The sequence below is a fragment of the Oryctolagus cuniculus genome, chromosome 11 (assembly GCF_051225735.1).
Source record: "Oryctolagus cuniculus isolate XC-2025 breed Fujian yellow rabbit chromosome 11, ASM5122573v1, whole genome shotgun sequence".
In the NCBI taxonomy this organism is placed as follows: Eukaryota; Metazoa; Chordata; class Mammalia; order Lagomorpha; family Leporidae; genus Oryctolagus; species Oryctolagus cuniculus.
In genome coordinates this window covers 37,456,612-37,480,646 of record NC_142877.1, presented here as the reverse complement: position 1 = coordinate 37,480,646, position 24,035 = coordinate 37,456,612, and the positions used below count along the sequence as shown (strand labels likewise).

Genomic DNA, 24,035 nt, shown 5'->3' with positions numbered 1-24,035 from the left:
GGACATGAGATGTGACAGGCATGACAGTCTGCTCACCTGGGCAGAGGAACTGGTGTTCTCAGGGCTCTTTATTGGGTATGAACTAATGGACAGTGACTTAGACACTACTATCCCTTGGACAGACGGGGTTTAGAGAACCTTCTCCCATCTTGATTTCTATTTCACTCAAGAGTAGCTTTGCAGGTGACCAGGGTAAGCAGCTGTTTAACTTCCAGAGGACTCAGAAAGATACTTGTCTTCCAGAATCGTTCCCTCCCAGAGCCATGATACCCACATTTCAAAGTCAATCAGGTAGAGTTTTATTTGCCCAAGTTAAATTACAGACTAAATATAGAATCAACCCAGATGCCCATCAACTGATGATTAGATAAGGAAAAGGTGGTATCCATACTCTACGGAATATTACTCAGCCATAACAAAGAATGAAATTCTGTCTTTTACAATAAAAATGGAACTCAGTGGAAATCATTATACTTGGTGAAATAAGCCAATCCTAAAAAGACAAATACATTTTCCCCTAATCTGTGGTAACTAATAGAGTACAAAAAAGTAATATATAATTATTTGCATTACACTCTGCATAAAATTATTTCTGTGCATAAACTACTGAGAAGAAATGGCTTAAAGTCTAAATAAACTGAAGTATTATCTTGTAACAACACAAGAAGTATTTAGATGTTACATTTTCATTGGTTCTATTTCATTGAAAGAAATTATGAATGACTATTTGAGAACAAACATTATAGGGATAAAAGAATGAAGATAAACAGCAAGAATTTATGTATTGTCTGGGGACACAGAAGGTAATCAGTGAATAAGTCTATTGAAATGCTGTCATGCGATATCTGATATGGGAGGAGTATGAAGTGAGGACGTGTGATGTATGATTTTATGTGGGTAGTCTGTGTGTTGGATATGTGGAGTGTGTGACTATGTCTACATGAGAACCCACGTCATCCAGGGTGGTACATGCTTGTAGAAGTGCAAGAGCACTTCTATCTTCTCCCTAAGGGTGCTGCCACATTGCCCAATAGTCCCTTCAACTGTATGATTTGGAAGCTCTCCCACACACTCCTCTCCTGTCCACCCAGTGCTGTGCAATTTCTGCTATCTCCAGATTAAACTGTGGCTGTTGCTGACTGGGCTGTGATAGAGGCCCCAAATTGCTCTTTTATGCTCAGGTAAGTCAATAATGAATCATTGTCACAGATCTCCAAAGACCAGCAGAAAAGGCTCAGGCTCTGAGCCAGCAGGATGCACAGGCACAATGAATGTTGCTCAATTTAAGTGAAGAATGAGTGAAGCAAAGTGCCTTAAGCAAGAAGCCTGGACATTTCCAGAAATTTTTAAAAAGTTAAATAGAGTACCAGATGAATCAGGGTGAATCTCAGAATTACGTATTTCCTAACAGTAAGATCTGCCTTGTTTTAAGTTACCTTCCGTTCATGAAGCAAACCCATCCTGTCCTTATAACTCAGAGTGCTCCAGGAGTGTCCAAACTCAGAAGCCACAGGTGCCACCAAACAAGTTGGTCTCAACCTCATTATAGGTGGGGATCACCTGTGAGACTCTAAAAACACCAATGTCTTGATCCTCTCCAGAGGTTCACTATTTCATTAGTTAGGGTGGCCCTGGGCATTGGGACCTTTAAATCTTCCAAGGCTGTTCTAATATGCAGGTAGGGCTGAGGACAACTGCACTAGGAGGGACCTTAGAGGGTCTGGCCTACTGTAGAGCACCTCTCACTGCCAACTAAATGTTAACATCTGTAAAATGATTGTCAGGATTCACCCCAATGCTCAAATCTCCCCATGGAATCTTCTGTTTGCTTGGGGTGGGGGTTGGGGCAGATTGAGACATTTCTTTTGTAGCCCATATCCTATCTGTCAGAAAGTATCAAAAGCTCTTCCTTCCAATTTACCTGAAAAGGGATCTGCTCATCATCTACATCTTTACCACATGGTTCAAATAAGTGACATTTGCTCACCAGTGGCATAGCACTAGCCTCCAAAATCATCATTTCCCATCAGTGTCATGTGTTACACAACAGCCAAGTGAGCTTCTTAATTCCAATAATTCATGTCTTTTCTCTTTCCAAAACCTTCCAACAGTTTCTCATTGCATTATGGGTAAAGGCTTGGGTCTTGGATGCCCCTATGTGATCTGTCCCTGGTTTACAGGGATTCAAGGAGCTTCTTCTATGGAAGGAATTGCTTAGTTAAGAAAATATTACAGTTCTGGGGTTAACTAAAATTAAACAGGTGTTGTGAGACTGCTGAAAAACTGCAATACACTAAGGATCATTATGAAGTCTCCAAGGAGATGTCAGATAGTGTACTTTCTACACTCAAAAAAAAAAAAAAGAAAAGAAAAGAAAAACCTTTGGGAAAAAGATAACACCATCCCCACTGTCCGGTGACATTTGTATTAACAAGCTTTCCCTGCATACAGGAAAGGGGATGAGTTATGCCTGGTGAAACCCATTATCTGGGCAGAAGCTGAAAGGGCCTTTAAAAAGCAGCCAAATTTCTCACTTTCATAGCTAGGTTGATATCCGCTAAAGGTTTGTGTTTTTGTTTATTTTTCTGTGCTTATCTTTGGTTGGACATTCTTCTATCTAGTTTCTGCACTTGTAACAAAAGTACAGCAGTGATTTGTTGATGTTTCTGTGTTACAGAGAAAAAAAAATAGCTTTAGCATTTCCTTAGAATGGTGGGTTAACACAAGGCAGAGGTGAACAGTTAATAAAGAACAGTGATACTTCAGATGTTTAAACTGTACGCAGTTCTTTGAAAAAACATGTCTCCTAAAAAAGTTAGCATATTTTCTGGCTTAAATGGAATCAAGACATATTATTGAATTATGCTAAAAGCCTTTAAAGAAGGTAGCACTTAAGTAAATATCAACTAATAATTCAACCATCCTGAGTTTACTGATTTTTTCACACGGTGAGCACAAATCAGCAGGTTTTGAGTGGATATTCAGCTTGGCAGCTGGGATGCTCACATCTCACACTGAGTGCCTGTATTTGATGCCCAGCTCTGGCTCTGATTTCAGTTTCCTGCCAGTGCAGACCCTGGAAAGCAGCAAATGATAACTCAAGTAATTGGATTCCTGCCACACTTATGGAAGACCTAGATTGAGTTCCTGGCTCCTGGCTCTGGTCCCAGCACTGTCCAGACCACTGTGGGCATTTGGAGAGTGAACCAGCAGATGTGAGTCACCTCTTTGTCTCTCTTTCCCTCTGCCTCCCAAATAAGGGTAGTAAATAAAGTAAATAAATAAGCAAGCATGTTTACGAACTCCATTGCCATTACGCATGTTTATAACTAGTACAAGGCATAGAATCACTGTTTTCTGGGAAAGATGTTGAGGTAATAGTTCCTATTCCTATATGAATTGAACCATGCTCATAGTGGTGACTTTTTCAAACCCAGAAATAGCTTTAAAACTGCCATCCTAACTTGTGGAAAGTAATGGGTTTAGACACAACTTGGACATGCTATGAATCTGACATTCAACACAATCTTCAAGCACATCATCCATCTCATAGGCCCTTCTCTGGTAGGAGGGTACTTCAAAAACTTCATGCAAAAGTGGAATTTAAGATGACTTTTGAAATCCACGTGTAGTTTTTTTTCACAACATAAATTTCCACAAACTTTTTGAAGACCCATCATATGCCTGGATTTTATAATGTTTCCTCCAAAATAAACTTCTATATTAGTTCCACTTTCCATGAATTTTCTGAAGTGGTCTGACATTTGCAGGCCTTGCTTTGAGGCCAAAGCAGCTCACATTCTGATCTGTAACTGGTCCAGCTGTCTGCCCTGGACTCCATTCCTGCAGCTGCCCAAACCGTGCTGTTGTTCTTTTTCAAAACTGAGTCTCTCTTCCTACTCCCCAGCTGAGCTCAAACAAAGAGCAACAGATGACTTATTTCTACAAACAGAATATGTTTGTTTTGTTGTAAATACATAAAGAGATCAATAAAGTTAAGCTAAACTTTGCAAGGCCGGGGTGACACCATGAAAATGACATTACGGTCACTTGGCAGAAAAGTAAAAAAAGAAAATGATGTTTGCCAAAGATAATAGAGCTCACATTTCTCTATTTAACATTTTACAGCCAAAGAAGAAATTGTAATACTGTGAGGAAGAAACACACTTCTTTTTGTCTTTGAATCCAGTGGATTTCAGTTAAATGCCTATTAAGGCAATTTGGGTTGCTTTATGTTTAATTGTAAAGCAACAAAAACAACCATTGCACTCATTATTCACCAAGGTTACTTTGCTAGTTTGAAATCATCCTTAAATACCATTTTACATATATTTCTTACTGTCTTTGAACAGTTAATTTTGACAAATACATGTTTGCCTGAGCTTTAAAAGTTAAATGTATTTATCTCCATTGTTTAACAATACAATATTTATTTAGTAGAAACTTTTTCCAAATTAAGTATGCTGTGTGTATGTTTGATCAAGAGATTCCCTTGGTGGAAGAGAATTATTTGAGTGAGATTGATGGGTGTCTGTGACAGTAAGGACATACGCATTTGGAAGAGCTCAAGCAAATATATTCAGGCACAACTTAAAATAGAAGAAATATATTTTACTTAAGGGGGAGAAATGACTCAGAGAAAGAAGTAGATATTCTTTATGTTACAAAAGCTCTTTCTCATATACTCTCAGACTTTACTGACTACTATTTAGTAGGTGGAGCTCTAACTCCTAGGGAAACAGCAATTAACAAGAGCAGAATGAATCTTTCCTGCCCTCATGGAGCACACCTTCAGCAGAGAAATATGGCCATTACATAAAGAAAGAAAATCACAAGTGGAGTATATGATAAGTTAGATGGTAAGTGCTATGGAGAAAATAAAAGTGCATAAGAAGACATCACTGAATGAGGTGGCACTGAGCAAAGACCTAAAGGAGACAAAATTACCTGGAAAAAAAACAGACTTGAGTTCATAGAACAGCTCCTGATGTGCAAATATACTTGTTAGTGTCCAAGGAATAACAAGGTGGTCAGTGTGATTAGGAAGATTGAATGCAGGAAGAATGGCAGGAAATCAGTGAATGTAACTTGTGCAGTTGGGTAATATGTGCACTGCAGAAAGACATCTGCTGAAGGAGCCACTGAGCAGTTCATCATCCAGCCAGCTCTCTACTTACCAAGGCTTGAGCTCTGGTATAGGACTGCCTCTGCCAAAGGGAATGCTATTATTTAGATGCACTTTGTCCCCAAAAGGTCAAGAGCTGGAAGCTCAGTTCCCCAATGTAATGGCAGTCAAACACAAGGGACCTTTAAAAGGTAGGACTTACTGTCAGGTGACTGGGTCATGTCCACCCTTGTGAAAGAGTAATACTGGTCTCATGCAGTGAGTTAGGTCTTGTAAGAATGGATCAGTTCTGGCAAAAGCAAATTGCCATACAAGAGTGAAGCTGACCCTTCCCCAGTCCCTTGCTTCCTCTCTCATCATGTGGCATCTCTGTCTCTTCTCAAACACATGCTCCCATCATGTCAGGGCATCCACCAGGCCCTCATTTCACACCAGTGCCATGTTGTTTGTGTTTTATAGCCACCAAAATTTTGACCCATGTAAGGCTTCTTATATTTTTACCTCAGGCATTTTGTCGTAGCAACAGAACTACAGATATAAATTGGGAATCACTAGCATACAAATGTCCCTTTTAACAAAACCTGAATGATGTCACATAAATATAAGTGTAGCTGGATAAAGAGGTATCAGTTTTAATTCTTGGAAGTCTTGGAAGTCTCCACTATTAAAATACTAGAGAGCTACAGGGAATAGCACAAGAAGCTAAGAAGGAGCTGCCAGTGAAACAGAACAACTTTAAATGTGTGAAGTCCTAGAAGCCAAATGAACAAAGGATTTCAAGAAAGACTGAGGTATCAGGTAGTGCTTAACCAAAGATAAATATTAGGGTTTAGGAGTATGGAGTCCATTAAGACATTGACAAGAGCTGTTTGACCTTGATGGAGCAGTGGGGGAAAAGCCTTTTTAGAGTGGGGTTAAGGGAGAATGAAAAAGGGGCAACTGTAGAGTATTGGTCATTATTTGTTTTTTATTTTGTTTAAGGAATACAACTTCACACATTTAATAAATACAAATTTGGGAACATGGTGATTCTTCCTCCCCTCCTCCCTTCCTTTCCCTTCTTTATTTTTTACTGATATCAATTTTCAGTTAATTTTAGTCTCTTAAGGTTAACCCTACACTATGTAGAAAGGTCATTATTGAATGGAACTTGATTGTAAAGAGGGGAGGGAAACAGATGAGGCAGTAGCTAGAGAGGGAAGTTAATCAAGAGAGTTTTGTTTTTCAGAGGAGGAAGTAACATATTGGCATATTGCTAAGGAAAATCAAGCAGCTAAGAAAAAGCTAATGAATCAGGAGAAGGTTAGAAGAACTCCAACAGTGGTGCTTTTGAAAAAGTAGAGATGGCGAGCCGGCGCCGTGGCTCAATAGGCTAATCCTCCACCTTGCGGCGCCGGCACACCGGGTTCTAGTCCCGGTCGGGGCGCCGGATTCTGTCCCGGTTGCCCCTCTTCCAGGCCAGCTCTCTACTATGGCCAGGGAGTGCAGTGGAGGATGGCCCAGGTGCTTGGGCCCTGCACCCCATGGGAGACCAGGAAAAGCACCTGGCTCCTGGCTCCTGCCATCGGATCAGTGCGGTGCGCCGGCTGCAGCGGCGGCCATTGGAGGGTGAACCAACGGCAAAGGAAGACCTTTCTCTCTCTGTCTCTCTCTCTCACTGTCCACTCTGCCTGTCAAAAAAAAAAAAAAAAATAGAGATGGCGCATATAGTACATAAATCTGGCATTAGCTGAAAACCTGGTTGAACATTCCACAGTAGCAGAGGAGAAGACAGAATAAACAGACACAGAGGCAGGCAAGTGTGTCTATGTGATGGCAGCAGCTAGTGAAAGTTCTCTCCTGAATGCTTCTACTTTCACATTGAAACCAAGAGTTGCATTATCAGCTGAAATTAAGGATGAGGAAAGCTGAGTTGAAGCCTTGAGAAGAGAGGGCAAAACAAAGCAGTTGTCTAGAAGGGAAGAAGAAATTGCCTGAGAAAGTAGGGCATTGTTGACATTAAAGTCTAGCTGCGCTAAGGTAAATAGGTACATAAACGAACTGATACATAGCAAAACTTAATTCTGGTTGCAGTTTTGCTAAGAGAATATATCCAATCAAGAGAAACAAGAGTTGAACATATATTCCTATATCCAAGGAAACAATATTAAAGCCACATTTATAAATTAAGCCAAGTAAATAGGGACATGAGTAATGGTGATATTTGGGACAGTGAAATGAGCTTAAAGGAAAAAGCATGGCGATAATGACCCAGGGATGAAGACTTGTTAAAGAAGGATGGGGAAGAATGTCCAAGGGAGGAGGAGAGAGTTCAGGCTGAGGGATGAAGGCTTTGCACAGTGGTGGTGAGAACAGCCAGGGTGTGACCATGGGTATGAACGGCTGAGAGGATGCGAGGACAGCACCACTGGATAAAAGGAGGTGGAGGTACTGACAATGTCTGGCAGGATTTCTATTTAAACAAGAGAGCTACCAGATTCACCTGCAGGGGAGAGGTGCTGAAAATATGTTAAGACTTTTTTTTTAATAAATTGATTTTTAGAATAGTTAGATTTATGGAAAAATGATAGTACCAAGAGTTCCCATAGATCCCACACTTAGTTCTTCCAGTTCTGACAGTAATTTGTCATAATTAATGAACCAATGTTGATAGACTATTTTTAACTATATTCTCTACTGATATTTCCTTAGTTTTGACCCAATATCCCTTTTCTGTGTCGAGATTCCATCCAGGATATCACATTACATTTAATTGTCATCTCTCTGTAGACTTCCCTTGGCTGTGACAGTTCCTCTGACTTTCCTAGCTTTTGCTGACCCCGACAGTTTTGAGGATACTTGTCAGGTACTTTGTAGAACATTCCTCAACTGGAATTTGCCTAACCTTTTTTTCTCATCGTTAGAATGAGTTTACGGGTTTTGGCAAGGAAGATTGACTTTACAGAGATAAAGTGCCAGCTCATCACATTCTGTCAAGGGCACATGCTATCAACATTGCTTATCATTATTGATATTGACCTTCATAACCTCAGTTATTACCAGATTTTTTATTGCAAATTTATTCTTTTCCCCCTTTCACACTCCACTTTTAAAAATGAAGTCATTGTGGACAGTATACCTTAAGGAGTGGGCCTGAGTGTGAGGTAGCTACCTGAATGATTTGGAATTCCTTTATTAGGGAAATCAATCTATTTTATGGTTTAATTTCTTAAAACATTACACACACACACACACACACACACACACGGTCTCATGTGTATTTGTTTCATATTTTGAGAGATTATTTTGATGCTCAAAGTACCCCAGCCTTGGGAGCTCTTTCAGTTGGCTTTTGTGTTCTTGGGTCAGACCCCCACCACTGCAAGCTTTGGTTTGGTTTGTTCTATTTTTAACACTTAATTTCTGCTATTAAAATATGCCCCAGGGATCATCTTTTGTGCTTCCCGTTCTCAGTCTTAGAATCAGCAATTTTTTCCAGGACTGCCAGTTCATTTTTCTGCAGAATGGAATTAGATGTCAGGGTCAGGGTGGTAGGTGTGCTTGTTGCTACTGTTACTATTGCCTTTAGGCTCCTTTAGCCAACACAGCAAGAAAATATATGAATGTATTAACCAAAGGAGGAGTTGCTGCAGATGCAGTGGGTGCTGCCACTTCTTGGTATAGATCCCCTTTATCCATCCAGTGTGGCTACCCTCCAGTTGCTGTGAGTAGTGGGTGCTAAATGGCTCTGGGCTGTCCGCTACTCTGAAAAGCGCTCTCTGTCCTAGAGGAGTTGTTTTACTAGGAAGGTGCTGCATGCCTACCTTTGGAGTAGATTCAAAGTATCTGATCCTTTGCCTGAAGATGGGGTGAACTCCTTGGTTTAATTTAAGGTCCAGAGATCTGTGTGATCAGGCCTGCTCCAGAAAAAAAAAATATGCCTTTGCTCAGCTCTTTTCCTTGCCCCATCCTGCATCCTTCACTCTTGTTTTTTACTGAGACTTTCTCAATAAACACAAGTGCTGGAACATCCATACCAAGTTCAGAATCCCATGTCTGCACCCGGGGAGCTTGATCTAAAGTCTCAAACAATTTCCTTTTTCTGCTTTTAAGACTGATGATTGATTGGTTGATTGATTAAGAGGCAGCCAGAGACATAAAGAGCCTCCATCCACTGATTCACTCTTCAAATGCTGTGACCACCAGTTCTGGACTAGGCTGAATCCAGGAGAAAGATACTCTACATGGGTGCCAAGTACTTCAGGCATTTTCCACCGCCTTCCCAGGCATATCTATAGGAAGCTGGATTGGAGTCAAACCAGCAATCCGCTATGGGGATGCCAGTTTCACACACGGTGGCTTAACCTGCAGCTCTATAATGCTGGCTCCTCAAACAATTTTCTTAATTCTTCTCAAACTTAGCTATGTTACTTCTACTTGCAGAATCCGGGCAGACCCAGCTGGATGTGTGGATGTGTAGAGATGCCTGCCATTGTGTTCCTGAGTCACGTTATCTGATTATACCTTCTTTCTCTAGCAAGTCTGAGTCCCCAAAGGCATCTTCTGCTTGGTTTTGTCATGGCCTGAAAGGACTCAGTCAGCAGGAAAAGACAGACTCCCCAATTCATCTTGAAATACGGCTGCATCCGTCTTAGAAGTTCCTCTGGAGCATTGTAAGAGGGAAATGCCTGGGGTCTGAGCTTGGTGCTCAGGGCGCCGAGGGACAATTCACATATTATTTACCGTGACATTTGCCTCTGTTTCCTGCATCCTTCTGAGACAGTGTGTTCTGAAGATCAAAATCACCAGCCTGAAAGGCAGCAGCCAGGACACGTTTCTTAAAGGCACAATGATTTCTTTCTGTTCCTCGCCTCTGCACCTTTGATAATTAACTAGGTGAAAGGAAGAGATAATGGGACCTCTACTGAAATTGGAGTCACTGCCTGGGTAAAGCATCATGAACTCTAAGCAATGTCAGCACAGAAGTACTTTCTGCAGCTTGTCCATTTTTGGATGGCTTCCACTACAGCAGTCTTAAGAGTACAAATAATTAGTTCTCATTCAGAAAATGAGAGAGTTAAAATTAAATTTTTAATGTTGGGCCTGGTACTGTGGTGTAGCAGGTAAAACTGCCACCTGCAGTGCCAGCATTCTGTATGGGCACTGGGTCGAGTCCTGGCTGCTCCACTTCTGATCCAGCTCTCTGCTGTGGCCTGGGAAAGCAGTGGAAGATGGCCCAAGTTCTTGGGTCCCTGCACCCATGTGGGAGACCCGGAAGAAGCTCCTGACTCCTGGCTTTGGATTGGCCCAGCTCTAGCCGTTGCAGCCATCTAGGGAATGAACCAGCGATGGAAAGACCTCTCTCTCTGCCTCTGACCCTCTGTAACTCTCCCTTTCAAATAATTAAATCTTAAAAAAAATTTAATGCCATATTATGATGGTATGATATGTAGACACATATGCATGATACACATGGTAGACTATTAACTAGTTGGAATTTCATTAATTTAAAACTTCAGAGCCATCTGAGAAAACTGCATATATGATAGTGGAGACAAAGTTCTGATAAAAGAAAACAGAAGATTGAATTTGAGAAATTTTTGAATAAAACAGTTTGAAACAGTATTTGTGGGAATTGGAAATGCATGACAGGCATTATGTCTAATCTTTTTCTAAATAACATATAATTCTAATTATATATGTCTATTCTTTTTATAAATAAACACATAATTATAATCTCATAAAATAAGTGCCAGTCTTATTCCTGTTACCCTAATGAAGGACTGAGTCTTAGGAGGATTAAAGTAGTATTTCCAGGACCAGCATTATGGCATAGAGGGTAAAGCTGCCACCTGCAGTGCCAGCATCCCATACGGGCACCGGTTCCAGTCCTGGTTGCTTCACTGCCAATTCAGCTTCACGCTAAAAGCCTGGGAGATCAGCAGAAGATGGCACAAGTACTTGGGCCCCTGTTACGTGGGAGACCTAGAAGTTCCTCACTCTTGGCTTTGACCTGGCACAGCCCTGGCGACCATCTGGGAAGTGAACAAACAGATGGAAGATCTGTGTGTGTGTGTGTCTGTGTCTGTCTCTTACCTTCAAATAAATAAATAAATATTTTAAAATAGTAGTATTTCTGAGGAGTGGCAAGTTATTCCTAATCACCAACATATCCTTACTCTTACTAAGTGATGTTAGAGGTTAGCAACAGGGGCTGGTGTTGTGGCATGCAGTTTAAGCTGCCCCTGCCATGCTGGCAACTTATATCTGAGTGCAGGTTCAAGTTCGAGCTGTTCCTCTTCCAATCCAGCTTCTCACTAATGTGCCTAGGAAGGCAGTGGAAGAAGGCCAAAGTACTTGGGCCCTTGCCACCCATGTAGGAGACTATGAGGGAATTCCTGGCTCCTGACTTCAGTCTGGCTCAGACCTGGTTGCCATTTGTGGAGTGAACAAGAAACAGACAATCTCTAGCTCTGCCTCCCCCTCTCTCTTTCTATGGCTCCTGCAAATAAATAAATGAATCTTTAAAAATCAAAAGAAATCAGCAAATAAAGGAGCAGGACACATAGGGTTGAGTGAATGTGAGGAAGACTTCGATGTGGGGTACGTACTGAGCCTTATGTCTAAATGAGGGACTGAACACTTTTATTGCAGCTAAAAGCAGCATAGTAGAGTGAAAAGATGTGGGTAGTTTCTGCCCCCACTTTGATGTGTCATCTTGTACAGAAGTAAAGGATCCTGAGGCTTGATTTACTCATTCCTTAATGTAGGACAAATGACAGATTTTTAGAGTTTTTATAAGGATTGAAGATGATATAAGCACACAGTCTGGTATATAGTAAATATTCAGTAATAAGAGATAATGCATTTACTCACTAGCTGAATCTACCTCATGAACCATACAACCCTAGACCCAACAGATAAATGGTAGGTGCTGTGGGAGAACATTTATTCAGGCAGTCACATTGCAGTGTCACTGAAGAGTTGCATCTTATTTATTTAAGGGGAAAGAAAACTTCTTAAAGAAAACTACAGGTTACATTCCAGATCTTAGAGCATTATCTAAAGAAATTGTCATCCCCTATGTTATCTTACCTGTTACTCCAGCCATTACAGACAATGCTGCCCCGCTGACTGTTCCCTGGCAGTCTGCCATGTCTAGGTTTATATGGGTACTTCATGTTCATACATTGGATCTCAGATTTTTAGTTCCATGAGAGTTATCATCCCTTGATCTAATCTACTAGATGCCTTCTCCGCCCTATGACATAGCTGCTTACTCCTCCCATATCAGAGCACTCATATGGGGTACTTCCCATAGTTCATGGACAAAATACAATTGATAGCATGAATTCAGGGGTGGTGGTTTTGGCTAGTCGCTAATACACCACTTAAGATGCTTGTGTCCCACATTGGATAGCCTGGGCTCCATTACTGGCTTTGCTCCCAGTTCTAACGTCCTACCAGTGCACATCCCAGGAGAAAGTGGGTGACAGCTAAGGTAGTTTCATCCCTGCCACCCACGTGGAAAACTTGAATTGTGTTCTTGGATCCTGGTACTGACTTAGGTCCAGGCCCAGACGTCACAGACATTAGGGAATAGAGATTCTCTTTCTTTCTCCCTTTCTGCCTCTAGAATAAATACTGTTTTTAAGCAAGAGTTTAATTTGGCATTAAACAATTTTTAAATTTGTAATTTATTCATAATGTGCATTTTCCGTATACTTTGAAAAAAATTTGCACCAAAATAAATTATATTCTTAGATTTATTTTTCCATGAATTTGTTCTTACATATCTGGGTTATAAAGGCTAATTTTCCTATATAACTGGAATACAACTAAGAATTCACCTGGTCAGTCTCTGTAGAGTAGTATCTTATAAAAGGTAACTATGGAGAGTAATTCAATTTTACTCATTTGTGAAAATATCAGGGAGACCTTTATGAAGTGGATATATTCTTAAAATAAACTTTTTAAAATATTTCCTTTAGATCTATCTCTCACTATGTTTCTCTTGCCTGGAAGATGCTTAAAACAACAGGAAAAACAAAAGCAAAACCATAGTAGTCTTTTTGCTGCTCTTTGTCTTCTCCAACCCAACACGCACACTGTGTCCACACAGCTTTGCTTTCTTCTTCTCTCAACTGTAACACAAAGATTTCTTAAGACGACCAGCTTAGCTTCTCTACATTCTTTGGGTTTCTTTTGACTTTTTATTTTACTAGAAGATGTAGAGATGACTAGCAAGCCAGAATCTTCAGACAGGGAATTGAGGGGGAGAGGAAGAATTGAAAAATGAGGACTATTCATACATTTGCACTCTGGTTCCTTCTGTTTCCTTAAATATGCCCACAGAATGTTGAAAGCAAGGATATTCATGATAAATACTGTATTCTCAGCATTTAATATGGTGCCTAGCAAAGTCTGGATATCTAAAAACATGCATGAATATATGTATAAAGAGAAAATAGATTTCCTGTATGTATCATTAATTAAACTAATCTTAACATCTGTGAATAGTGACTGAGAACACTCTTGAGGTGACCACTGCTCATGTTTAACCTCAAGTTAAATCATAGTGAGACAAGTTGACGCACCCAGAGCACTTCATGGACCAAGATCACGCTTAACAGGTTTGTTGAGTGTTGAGAAAATCATATTAAACTTGCCATGGCTTCACTGTATCTGGGGCTTTAGGGATAGGAGAGGAAAGGGATGACTTCAAGACTAAGATTGTAACATTTGCTATAAAAGAAGTCCGTTTGTAATCATATTTCTGTTGTAAGTACTTTGGGATCCTCATTACATTTTAGTGCATTCCAGAAGATAATCAATATCTCTACGCTTACCTACTGGTTAGCATTCACTCTGACTTGACCTTGGTCAGAAGGGAAATAGATGCTTGCAAGGCTGAAAAAAAAAATCATGGTAACACAGATAAAATATGATTCCTAAATGCAGATAGAATAAGAACAGCCTCAAAATTCTTTGCTATTTCAATTTTGTATGTTATTTTTACTTAAAATTCTGAAAATAACAACATAGTAACCACTTTATGACCAGGCAATATGCCAAATGCTTTATAGGTTCACACAGGCTCAACAAGGTGACAATATCAAAGGAAAATTGATATTTCTCTCACTTCTGGTAAGTTATACCAACCAGAGAAGGAGGGTCGCAGAAAACATCTAAGTAATGGTAGAATCTACCCCTCCCTATGGGGCAGCTGATAAAACTGGAAAAGGCTTCAGGTATAATCTGGTGAGAAACTGTTAGTTAAGGATGCTGGAATCAGGCTAACTAGAAGCAGGCATGTTTTGTGATTGTTTTGGGGAGTGTACTTGGCTTGTTCCAGTTGTTCCTGAGTTGAAAGCAAGGACATAGAATAGGGAAGCTGCCTGTCATTGCTCAAGTCTTGACCTTTATGGAATGACTGCTACGGAGGTATAGTTAGGCTTCCAAGGCTGGTTGCTACAGAAGTTGTAGGTCAGCATTCTATTGTTACACTGTTCATTTATATATTTATTCTGGGGCTTCAAGCCAGCTGCAGAGTCAGAACAGAAAATTGGCCTTCAGATTCTCAGTTGAACTTCACAATAAAGAAGATTACATCTGTTTCACCAGTGGCCGGAATTGCACACAGTGGTCTTGAATTTTTCCAACCACTGACGCATCAGTGCATTTGTCATGTGCTTTGGAAATAGAGTTGTGAATTCTGGAAATTTCAGAACTATTGAATTAATTTCATCAATACCTCACCACAAGTCCTATTTCCAACACAGTTTTTCATCTGCAAACTGAGGGATCTTTGTATTTTCTTTCCAAAGATCTCATTCTCTGATTCTAATTCTGGTTAAGTATGATATCACCAAGCAGGAACATATAATATTCAAAGTGGCAAAAAACACTATGACTATCCTCATGAGGTTATTTTTTTTTATTTTATTTTTTGACAGGCAGAGTGGACAGTGAGAGAGAGAGAGAGAAAGGTTTTCCTTTTCCATTGGTTTACCCCCCCCCCAATGGCCGCTGTGGCCAGTGCACTGCGCTGATCCGAAGCCAGGAGCCAGGTGCTTCCCCTGGTCTCCCATGTGGGTGCAGGCACTCAAGCACTCAGGCCATCCTCCACTGCACTCCCAGGCCACAGCAGAGAGCTGGCCTGGAAGAGGAGCAACCGGGACAGAATCCGGCACCCCGACTGGGACTAGAACCCCAGGGTGCCGGCGCCACAGGCAGAGGATTAGCCTATTGAGCCGCGGCACCGGCCTATGAGGTTATTCTTATATGCACCTAAATGAGGATGATAAAAATTTACTTTCTCAACCATATAGTTGAGAATTATGATGAATAATAAATAATTTTATTCTAGGACTTAAGAATGTACTACATACATAAGAAGGTTTTACTTCATAAAGAACTTTCTCAGTTAACATCCTCAAGGAAGTGTGTGGTCATTCACCACCACCACCACATTACCGAGTGGCATTCTGGATGTTCTATAAACCACAAAATGTTAATTAATATATTTCTTAAAAATTTTTACCCTTTTTTTCTTTAACAATTTTATCTGTATCTAAAGGTCAGGGAAAGATCAAATTAGTTAAATATCAGCACAATTTATATGTGAGTATTAGTAGTTATTGCCTATACTGGATAAGAAAAGCCTGACTGGCCTAATGCATTACATTTATGAGCTTTGGGTATTATGTAGTGTGATTAACAGGGGTTCAAGTAGTGAGAAACAACTAAATTCAACATAAAACGGTGGATTAATGTGTATTCCATGGAGACAGGAACCCTATCTTCCTCAAGTCTGAGTAAAACACTTCATTCAATCCCTGTCATTTTATGTGCTTTATAAACATTTATGAAATTAACTATCTCATCAATCCCAGGGAGACTCCAACCTAATAACACTCTTTTTATACCAGGCCAAATCATATGAAATTAGCCTATTGTTAAATTGAACATATACATCTTATTTATTTGTATAACTATCATTATGTGTCTTTTGCAATTCTGAAGGTTAAGACTTGATAGTTCCACATAAGCACAACACCAGTAGGTTTAGAATTTGCAGAATTCCTATAGAATACTGTGATTTCTTACCTTTTAACAAAGAGGAATACATATCTCATTATATGTGTTTTGCTTTAACATACACGTTTGAATAAAATGCAAGACCTAACTACAATGTGTGTTTTAAATGTCTTGCATTTTCTATATGGTTACCCTAAGCAGGAGAAAACATTTCAGGCACTACATTTTTCATTCTAATATTGCATAATAAGTAGGTATTAGTAACCACTGAGCATCATCTTCTTAGCTCAATGACAAGTAAACTCATGTCCAATGTGAAAACACTGGAATAGACAGACCGGAGGTTGGTGGACTATGATGCATGGGAATAGGACAGTGATTGATGCAATTTTAAAGATGCTCTGAAATCAAAGCTTACTCTTTCAATATCCCTCAAACAGGAAGCTTGTTGGAATGCCCTAATGGCCTAAGTCATCATCCATCAGGCAGCACTGCTGTCACTTCTAACACAGGTACTATTTATCTTGAGAAGAAACATGTCCAGGCTCTATGAACACTCTATCTTGGGACCATGTGGGGGTAGAAGATCGGGACTGTGGTAGAGTAGAAAGCTGTGGCCACCTTAGTATATCTCTCAGGCCAGGTGATGGACCTTGATGGCTAGACTTTGATGTAGCTGGAACTTGCTTCCAGTTTGTAGCTTGCTATGTAGTCAGCTTAAAGCAGGGTCCTGGGATAGACAAACATGACTCTTCTGTAACCTGCACTTTGGTCCACTTCAGTGTTTCCACCTGAAAGTCTCATGTTCTACAACTACTCAATGCCCTTTCTAGTGTCTACAAGGGATGATAGTTCAGTGATGAATACCTATTCTTTCATCCTGCCCTCTCCTTTATTGCAATGGGCAAGACAACCCATGGTCTGACAAATCTGTCCTTATGACTCAAAAGATATCATAGCATATCTTCAGGGTCTAATGTCTTAGGCATTAGAATGTACCTGTATCTTTAGGAAGACTTTTAAGACAAACATGTATGGAAAATGCACACTATAAAAACCTGAATGGATTTCAAAAATTATTTTGTATAACAATAAATACTCTTTAATTCCACTTTCTGCAAATATCTTCAAGTACCCTTTGTAAGGCCACCACAAAACAAAACAAACACCAGAGTTAAGAGAAAGGTTTATTGTCAGGTGGGGAAGCCCAATGGGCTAGTGGGAGAGGGCCAGAGACTAAGAGAAAAACCAGGACACATGTGTGGGAAGCAGGTCTTATTACAGCTTTGGTGGGGGGGGGGGGCAGGAAAATAGGAGCAGCTAATCCCATTAGGGTGAGGATGGAGCTGAAACCTGTGGTTGGGCCATCTGATCACCTGGCTTGTAGCAATGGTGACAGGGGCCAGAACCCAAGAGGCATCTGGAGCATAGATAGTGCCACAGATAAGACGGCACCCTTTTATTACAACCCTTATGCTATAAAGGAGTATTGTCTCTCTGCATTAGCCTTATCACTCTGTCTGGCACATAGGTTGCATTTACAAACAGTTTCTAAGAGACCCCATTGAGATTTGGGGTATGAGGGGAAAAATGGCATATATGGAGGCTAAGCTGTACTTCAGTTGCCCCTTAAGTGCCAACTGAGAGTAATGTTTACCCAACAGCTGTTTGAACAACTCCATTTTATTCTGGGTTCTGCTTCCTTGAGGACAAAGAGAATTTGCCACTGGGCTTCCATCATGAGGGTTGTACCCTTGGTGGATAGCACACTAAATATTGCAATGGAATGAAAACAGAACTGGCAGCTATGTTGGAGCTCACCCGAGTAGGTAACTGTGGGTGACAACCACAGTGCAGCTATCTCACACTTTATAGCCTGCCTCAACATTGGCAATTCAAGCAAAGCAAGGAGAAGACAACTAACAGAAGCAAGAATTTGGAACTTGTCCTGGCCCATCAGCCCCATGGGGAAGGGCTTCATCACCAAATGGCTGGAATCTTTCGCTTAGAGTATCTCAAACCCATAGTCACTTTGAAATTCTCTATGACTCCAGTCACCCCCTGTTCACTTTTATCATTGTTTTTTCTCATAAAGTAGAATGTATCGGTATAGTTTTGCAGCAAGAAAAAAATGGTTTCATTACTAGAAACCTGTAGAAAATAAGACCATTGCTTATTATACAATTTGTCCTTACCCTTTGCCTTTCAGAACACAGAAGACTGCTCAGAAATAATAAAACCAGAATTTGAGTAGTTTTAAAGTAACTCTTGGAGAGGACAAGGGTAAGTAAATATTTACTAGAAAAACTTAGTATGCCATGGTTTTAACTGATTTCTAGACAAGTTTGCTGGTTTTAAAACTTCACATATAAGAAATGGGTATATGGTTCTAATATTCACGGAACACTAAAATATGTAACACATTTATATATAATTTTCAAAACTCATTTCTCCTTCACAACAATCGAATGATAGTTTGTTTTCTTATTCCCCATTTTGTACTTAGGGAAATGTGCACTCAGAAACCCAAGGTCAGACATCAAGTAGGGAACAACTTCAGGATTCAAATGCCATGCTCTTTTCTGATGCACCTTCTTTATATCCTGTGCTACAGTTTGGTCTCTGAGCTCTAAAAGAAACCTGTTTAAGTGTGGCTAAATAAAAAAGGATGAAAATTGCCTGAGCGATGTGGTTTGAGCCATCTGAAGACACTGTGCTCCAATCACTGTCTTTCATGTTTTGCCTGAACCTTGCCTGCCACCTGAATAAAAAATGATTGGAGCAGATTGCCACGGAGGAGAACGCTGCTTTCCATCCAGGCAGCAGGGCATGATAAAAGAGATCTTAAGGATTCTGGCAAATTAGAGCTGCAAGTCTGCATTTTTTTAATTTTGTGAGCTGATACAAATCACAGGGACCTGTCAGGGAGCATTCAGAGGTACCGGGCAATTCAACTTCAGAGGTAAGTGAAGAGTAAAAGCAAATCATAATTAAAGAGCAAGTTGTCTTCTGCAATTTCTAGTCCACTGGGACACACAAGGAAAAAAAAAACTGAACTTGGAGTAAAAGAAAAAAAAGAGAACCCCAAACAATTTTTCGGAGGATTTGTAATGGAAAAATTTCTCACAGCAGTGTGTGGGTTACCTACCTGGTAATGATTTGGGTCTAGATCTCTTTCTATGCCTAAAGATGTCTGGCAAGTTACAAGATCACTCCGTGGCCTCAATTTTCTCCCCTGAAAGAACAAAGCATTAGGAACAGGCAGTTAGCTTAGCAGTTCAGATGCCTGTGTTCCACATCCGAGTGCTTGGGTGTTTGATACCCAACTCAGTCCCTGACAATTGCTTTCTACTGATGCAGACACTGGGAAGCAGCAGTGATACCTTATGTAATGGGGTCCCTGCCAACCACATGGTAGACCTGGACTGAGTTTTTTCTCCTGCCGTTGGCCTCAGTGCAGCCTCAGTCATTGTGGGTATCTGGGGACAAAGCCAGAGTATGAGGGAGCTATATCGTGTTCTCTCTTGCTCTTGCTCTCTCTCTCAAATTGACAGATTGATTGATAAAACAAGAAAGGAGTGCTTAACTGATCTTGCGATACTAACACTAGCATTCCAGATTTCTATGAAATTTCTCATTTCTGAATGGCTACATCTGTTTGGATGACTTTCAACTTGAAACTGCCATTTTTATTCTATCTTCCTCAGAAGGGCACTTCCTGGAAATGACTGGCAGCTGCCTGAGTCATAGGTCAGATCAGTTCAGTGAAGGTATTCCCTATGAAGAAAGGAAATGACTTCTGCGGTTAACAGAGCAATTGTGTCTTATCTTGCCTCTCCATTTTCTCTGTGTTGGTTCAGGGTTGCTCTCTCTACAGTATTCTTAGGTGATGCCTTTTGGTGTCCCTTGCTTTTGTATGGGATGAAAGCAGACATTTCATGGAAACACACACACTGCAGTAGGTTGTGAACCAAGTGACACCTTACCCCCATTGGCCCCAGATGCAAACCATTCTCTTATAGGGGACACGTCCTCTTCAGCAACTACAGGCAGAGTTCCTGCACTGTGAAGTCCTCCCTGGCCTCCTCAGATCATGACAGTTCCTTTAAAGATCTTCATACACATTAATGTCACTTACACTGAACATGACCTTTTATCTACACATTTGTATCTACACAATGCCCTACAGTCATCACAGTAGGCTATAAAATCTTCTGGTCAGGGACAGAATTCCTTCCAAATATCATTTCAAACACAAAAAATAAGAATACAAAACCCAAGAATAAGACCTTCCATCCTAATCTAAAATGAATTTTGCCATGTCTGCTGCAGAAAGGAAATAAATTATTACGGAAATAACTCAAATGCATAACCCTGACCATTCCCCATGTTGTCTTCAGTAGTGTATCTTTCTCTTGCATGTTTTCATATTTTACTATGCAGATGCATATATATTCATAAATATTATACTGTACTTTTAAAACAATGCAGTTACCATATTTTATTGATTATATCAAATTTACATTGTCAAAACTTATCTGTATCACTGTGTATATCTAGCTTATTCATTTCATCTGCTGTACATTTCTTTATGGAAGTGCTATATAATTTATTCAACTATTTTTTGATTTAAATTATCAAATTTATTTAGATGATCAAATTTAGCTGCATTTAGATTTAGTTTCTTTCTAGTCCTTTAATGTTAAGATCTCCGGTTCCTATGCAGTTTCTTGATGGTATATACTTAATTTGAACACTACATTTTAGGCTTTTAATTCTAATTATGCATATCTCTACTCTGTTCAGTAGTGCACATTCCATTCATACCTTGAAATATCAGTTGCATGAGAGGAGCTGTACCATAGAAATAGGTAAATGCTGTAACTCTGTTCTTTTTCTCTTACAGAGCCATTAAAAAAAAAAAAAGATTTGTTTGAAAGTCAGAGTTATGGCAAGAGAGGGAAAGCTGAGAGTGACAGATTTTCCATCTGCTGGTTCACTCCTAGATCATCACAACAGCCCAAAACAGGAGCTTCTTCCAGGTCTCCCACGTGGGTGCAGGGGCCCAAGCACTTGGGCCATCTTCTGCTCTTTTGCCAAGCCCATTAGCAGGGAGCTGGATCAGAAGTGGAGCAGCAAGGACTTGAACCAGCACCTATTGCTGGTGATGGCTTTACCTGCTGCAACACAATGCTGGCCACTAGAAAGCCAGTTTTTAAACATCTACAGTTGGGAGCTGGTGCTGTGGCCTTAGTAGGCTAGACCTCCATCTGCAATGCCAACATCCCTTATTGGTGCTGTTTAATGCTCTGGTTGCTCCTCTTCTGCTTTAGCTCTCTGCTTATGGCCTGGGAAAGCAGTGGAAGAAGCTCCTGGCTCCTGGCTTTGGATGAACCAGTGGATGGAAGACCTTTGTTTCTGTCTTTCTCTCTCTGACTTTGCCTCTCAAATAAATAAAATCTTAAAAAAAATTGATCTACCAGCATATCATTAGACCTATCAGAATAGGAAATTCAATTTTCATGTATTAACACTGATTAGCTTTCTCTCTGTCACACACACACACACACACACACACACAGAGTAAAATTTCCTTTCTAATTTCTATTTTACTTGGTCTTTTCTGATTATTCGTAAGGTTGCGTATCTTATCAGTTATTTGGCTTTTATATTTCAGTTTTTTCTTTGAATTTCTGTCTATTCCTCAATTGTACTGGCATTTTGCCACCCATTTGTAAGTATGCTTTATATATTCTTTGCAATAATCCTTTTACCATTATATACAGCATGAGCATAGTCTCTATTTGTTATACAAGTATGGATTGTTTCCTACTAAAATGTTTAAGATGTTTTATTCAATGTAAATTCACTCTTATCTAAACATGATATAATTTAATTTTGATGTGCAGTGTAGTCAAATTTTTATGATTTTTATTACTTTTTACTGGAAGCTTTTTTTGGTCTCAGACTTTAATTATTCTTATTTTATAATGAGCCTTGAGTCAGAAAACATAATTTCAGCCAATTTATTTTTTTTCTGAACCATCATGACTATTAATAGTCCCTCTTTGGCATAAATTTAAGAACTGCTTCTGAACTTACATGAAAAAATTAGGGTTTTTATTCATGGGTATAGAGAAACATTTTTACTATATTGCCTTAAATAATGGAAAGATATGTCAATTTGCTTGAATTCTTTGTTTTCCCTATAAATGCTTTTTATCTCTACAAGTGCAGGCATCTTAGACCTTTGCTGAGTTGCTACTTCATTACAGTTTTTTAATATAAATAATTATTGCATTATTGCAATAAATTCAAATTATGATGAATTCTATATTTTTATCCATTTCTTATTTGAAAGGCAGAGAGAGAAAGAGAAAGGGAGAAAGGGAGAAAGGGAGAAAGGGAGACAGAGAGAGAGAGAGAGAGAGAGAGAGAGAGATATCAATCTTCCATCATTGGTTAACCCCCTAAATATCTGCAGTGGCCAGAACTGGGCCAGTCCAATGCCCGGAGCCCAGAACACAGTCCAGGTGTTCTGTATGAGTGGCAGGAAGGGATACAAATACTTGAACCACCACCAGGCTGCCTCTAGGGACACATTAGCAAGAAGGACCTGGAATCGGAAACAGAGCAAGAACTCAAATCTAGACATTCCGATAGTGGATGTGGGTGTACCAGATAGCATCTTAACCACTGTGCCAAAAGCCCACCCTTGCAATGATTTTTAAGCACAGATTGTTGTGTTCATTTTGATTGTGTATACTTTAACATGCTTGTATTCTTTTTGATAGATTAGCCTCTTTTTTGTTAGTTTTATATGCTATTTCTAGTTTCTCAGAATAAGTTCAGAAAATTTCTCTGTATTTCAATTTTTCTGAAACAGCTTTTACATACAATTACCCCTGCCAAAAAAAATTTTGGTGTAACTCAAGTATAATAAAATCTGCCCTACATTGTGGAGGTGGTGGGAATAGTAGACAGTTCTACGTAAGTTTTCTATTTTTAATGAAGTGATTGTGGTAATTTCTATTTTTTTAGAATGCTTTCAGATGTTTTCACTTGAAATACTTTATACTTGTCTTCATTTACAATATCCTTCTGAATCCTATTCATAATGGTATTTATTGTCTTTTCCAGCATATGTTCTTTATAGATCTTAGAGCTTTTTATAGTTAGTATTTTACAAGTAAAGCACATTTAACTGTTGATTTATTTTGTATTTTATCATTTCTACTCTTTTTAAAAAATTATCCTTTATTTATTTATTTATTTATTTGAGAGAGAGAGAGAGAGAGAGAAACACGAGTGAGCACTCCTTCCATCTACTGTTTCACTTCCTAAATCCTTGCAACAGCTGAGATGTGGCCAGACTGAACCTGGGAGCTGAGAACTCACACAGGGCTTTCATGTAGGTGGCGTTACTTATGTCTCCCGGGGTCACATTAGCTGTAAACAAGAGTAGGAAGTGGAGTTAGGCTTGGAACCCAGGCACTGTGGTCTGGGACATGGACATCCTAACTAGTATCTTAGGTGCAGAGTCAAACACTCAACCCGGTTATTCACCTTCAAATGATTTGGTAGTGGTGGCAAACTGCTGCTCACTCACTCATTTCTGAGAACAATGTTTAGCTTATTTATTGGAAAAGCATTTTCAATGTATGTGTTTCCCCCTAAGTACTTGTTTAATGGCATCCCATAAATGCTGTATAATATCTTAATTGTGATTCAATTTTTCATCTTATTTCTATAATGATTTCTTAAATAATTCACTTGTACAAATCATTGGAAAATATACTTTAAAAGTTTTTATTATGGAGAATAAATATTATGTAAGTGCTTTACAATGGAAAATTATGAAAAATGTAGAAAAACAGTACCAGCAATCAGT

General features: G+C 39.6%; 1 long non-coding RNA gene across 31 annotated transcripts in view; it reads right to left on the bottom strand.

Annotated features, from left to right (window-relative positions):
* Positions 1 to 24,035, bottom strand: part of LOC127490996 (uncharacterized) — a 377,831-nt gene that overhangs the window by 183,598 nt on the left and 170,198 nt on the right. For 22 of the 31 annotated variants that reach the window (XR_016215971.1, XR_016215961.1, XR_016215949.1 and 19 more), the window contains exons 2-3: positions 19,293 to 19,379; positions 13,954 to 14,014 (exon numbers count right to left, since the gene is read on the bottom strand). This is a non-coding gene — a long non-coding RNA (uncharacterized LOC127490996). Of the gene's footprint in view, positions 1 to 8,480; positions 8,622 to 8,928; positions 9,025 to 13,096; positions 13,249 to 13,953; positions 14,015 to 19,292; positions 19,380 to 24,035 lie in introns of those variants that run through there. The other 9 variants (XR_016215952.1, XR_016215958.1, XR_016215957.1 and 6 more) reach the window with 5 other exon arrangements.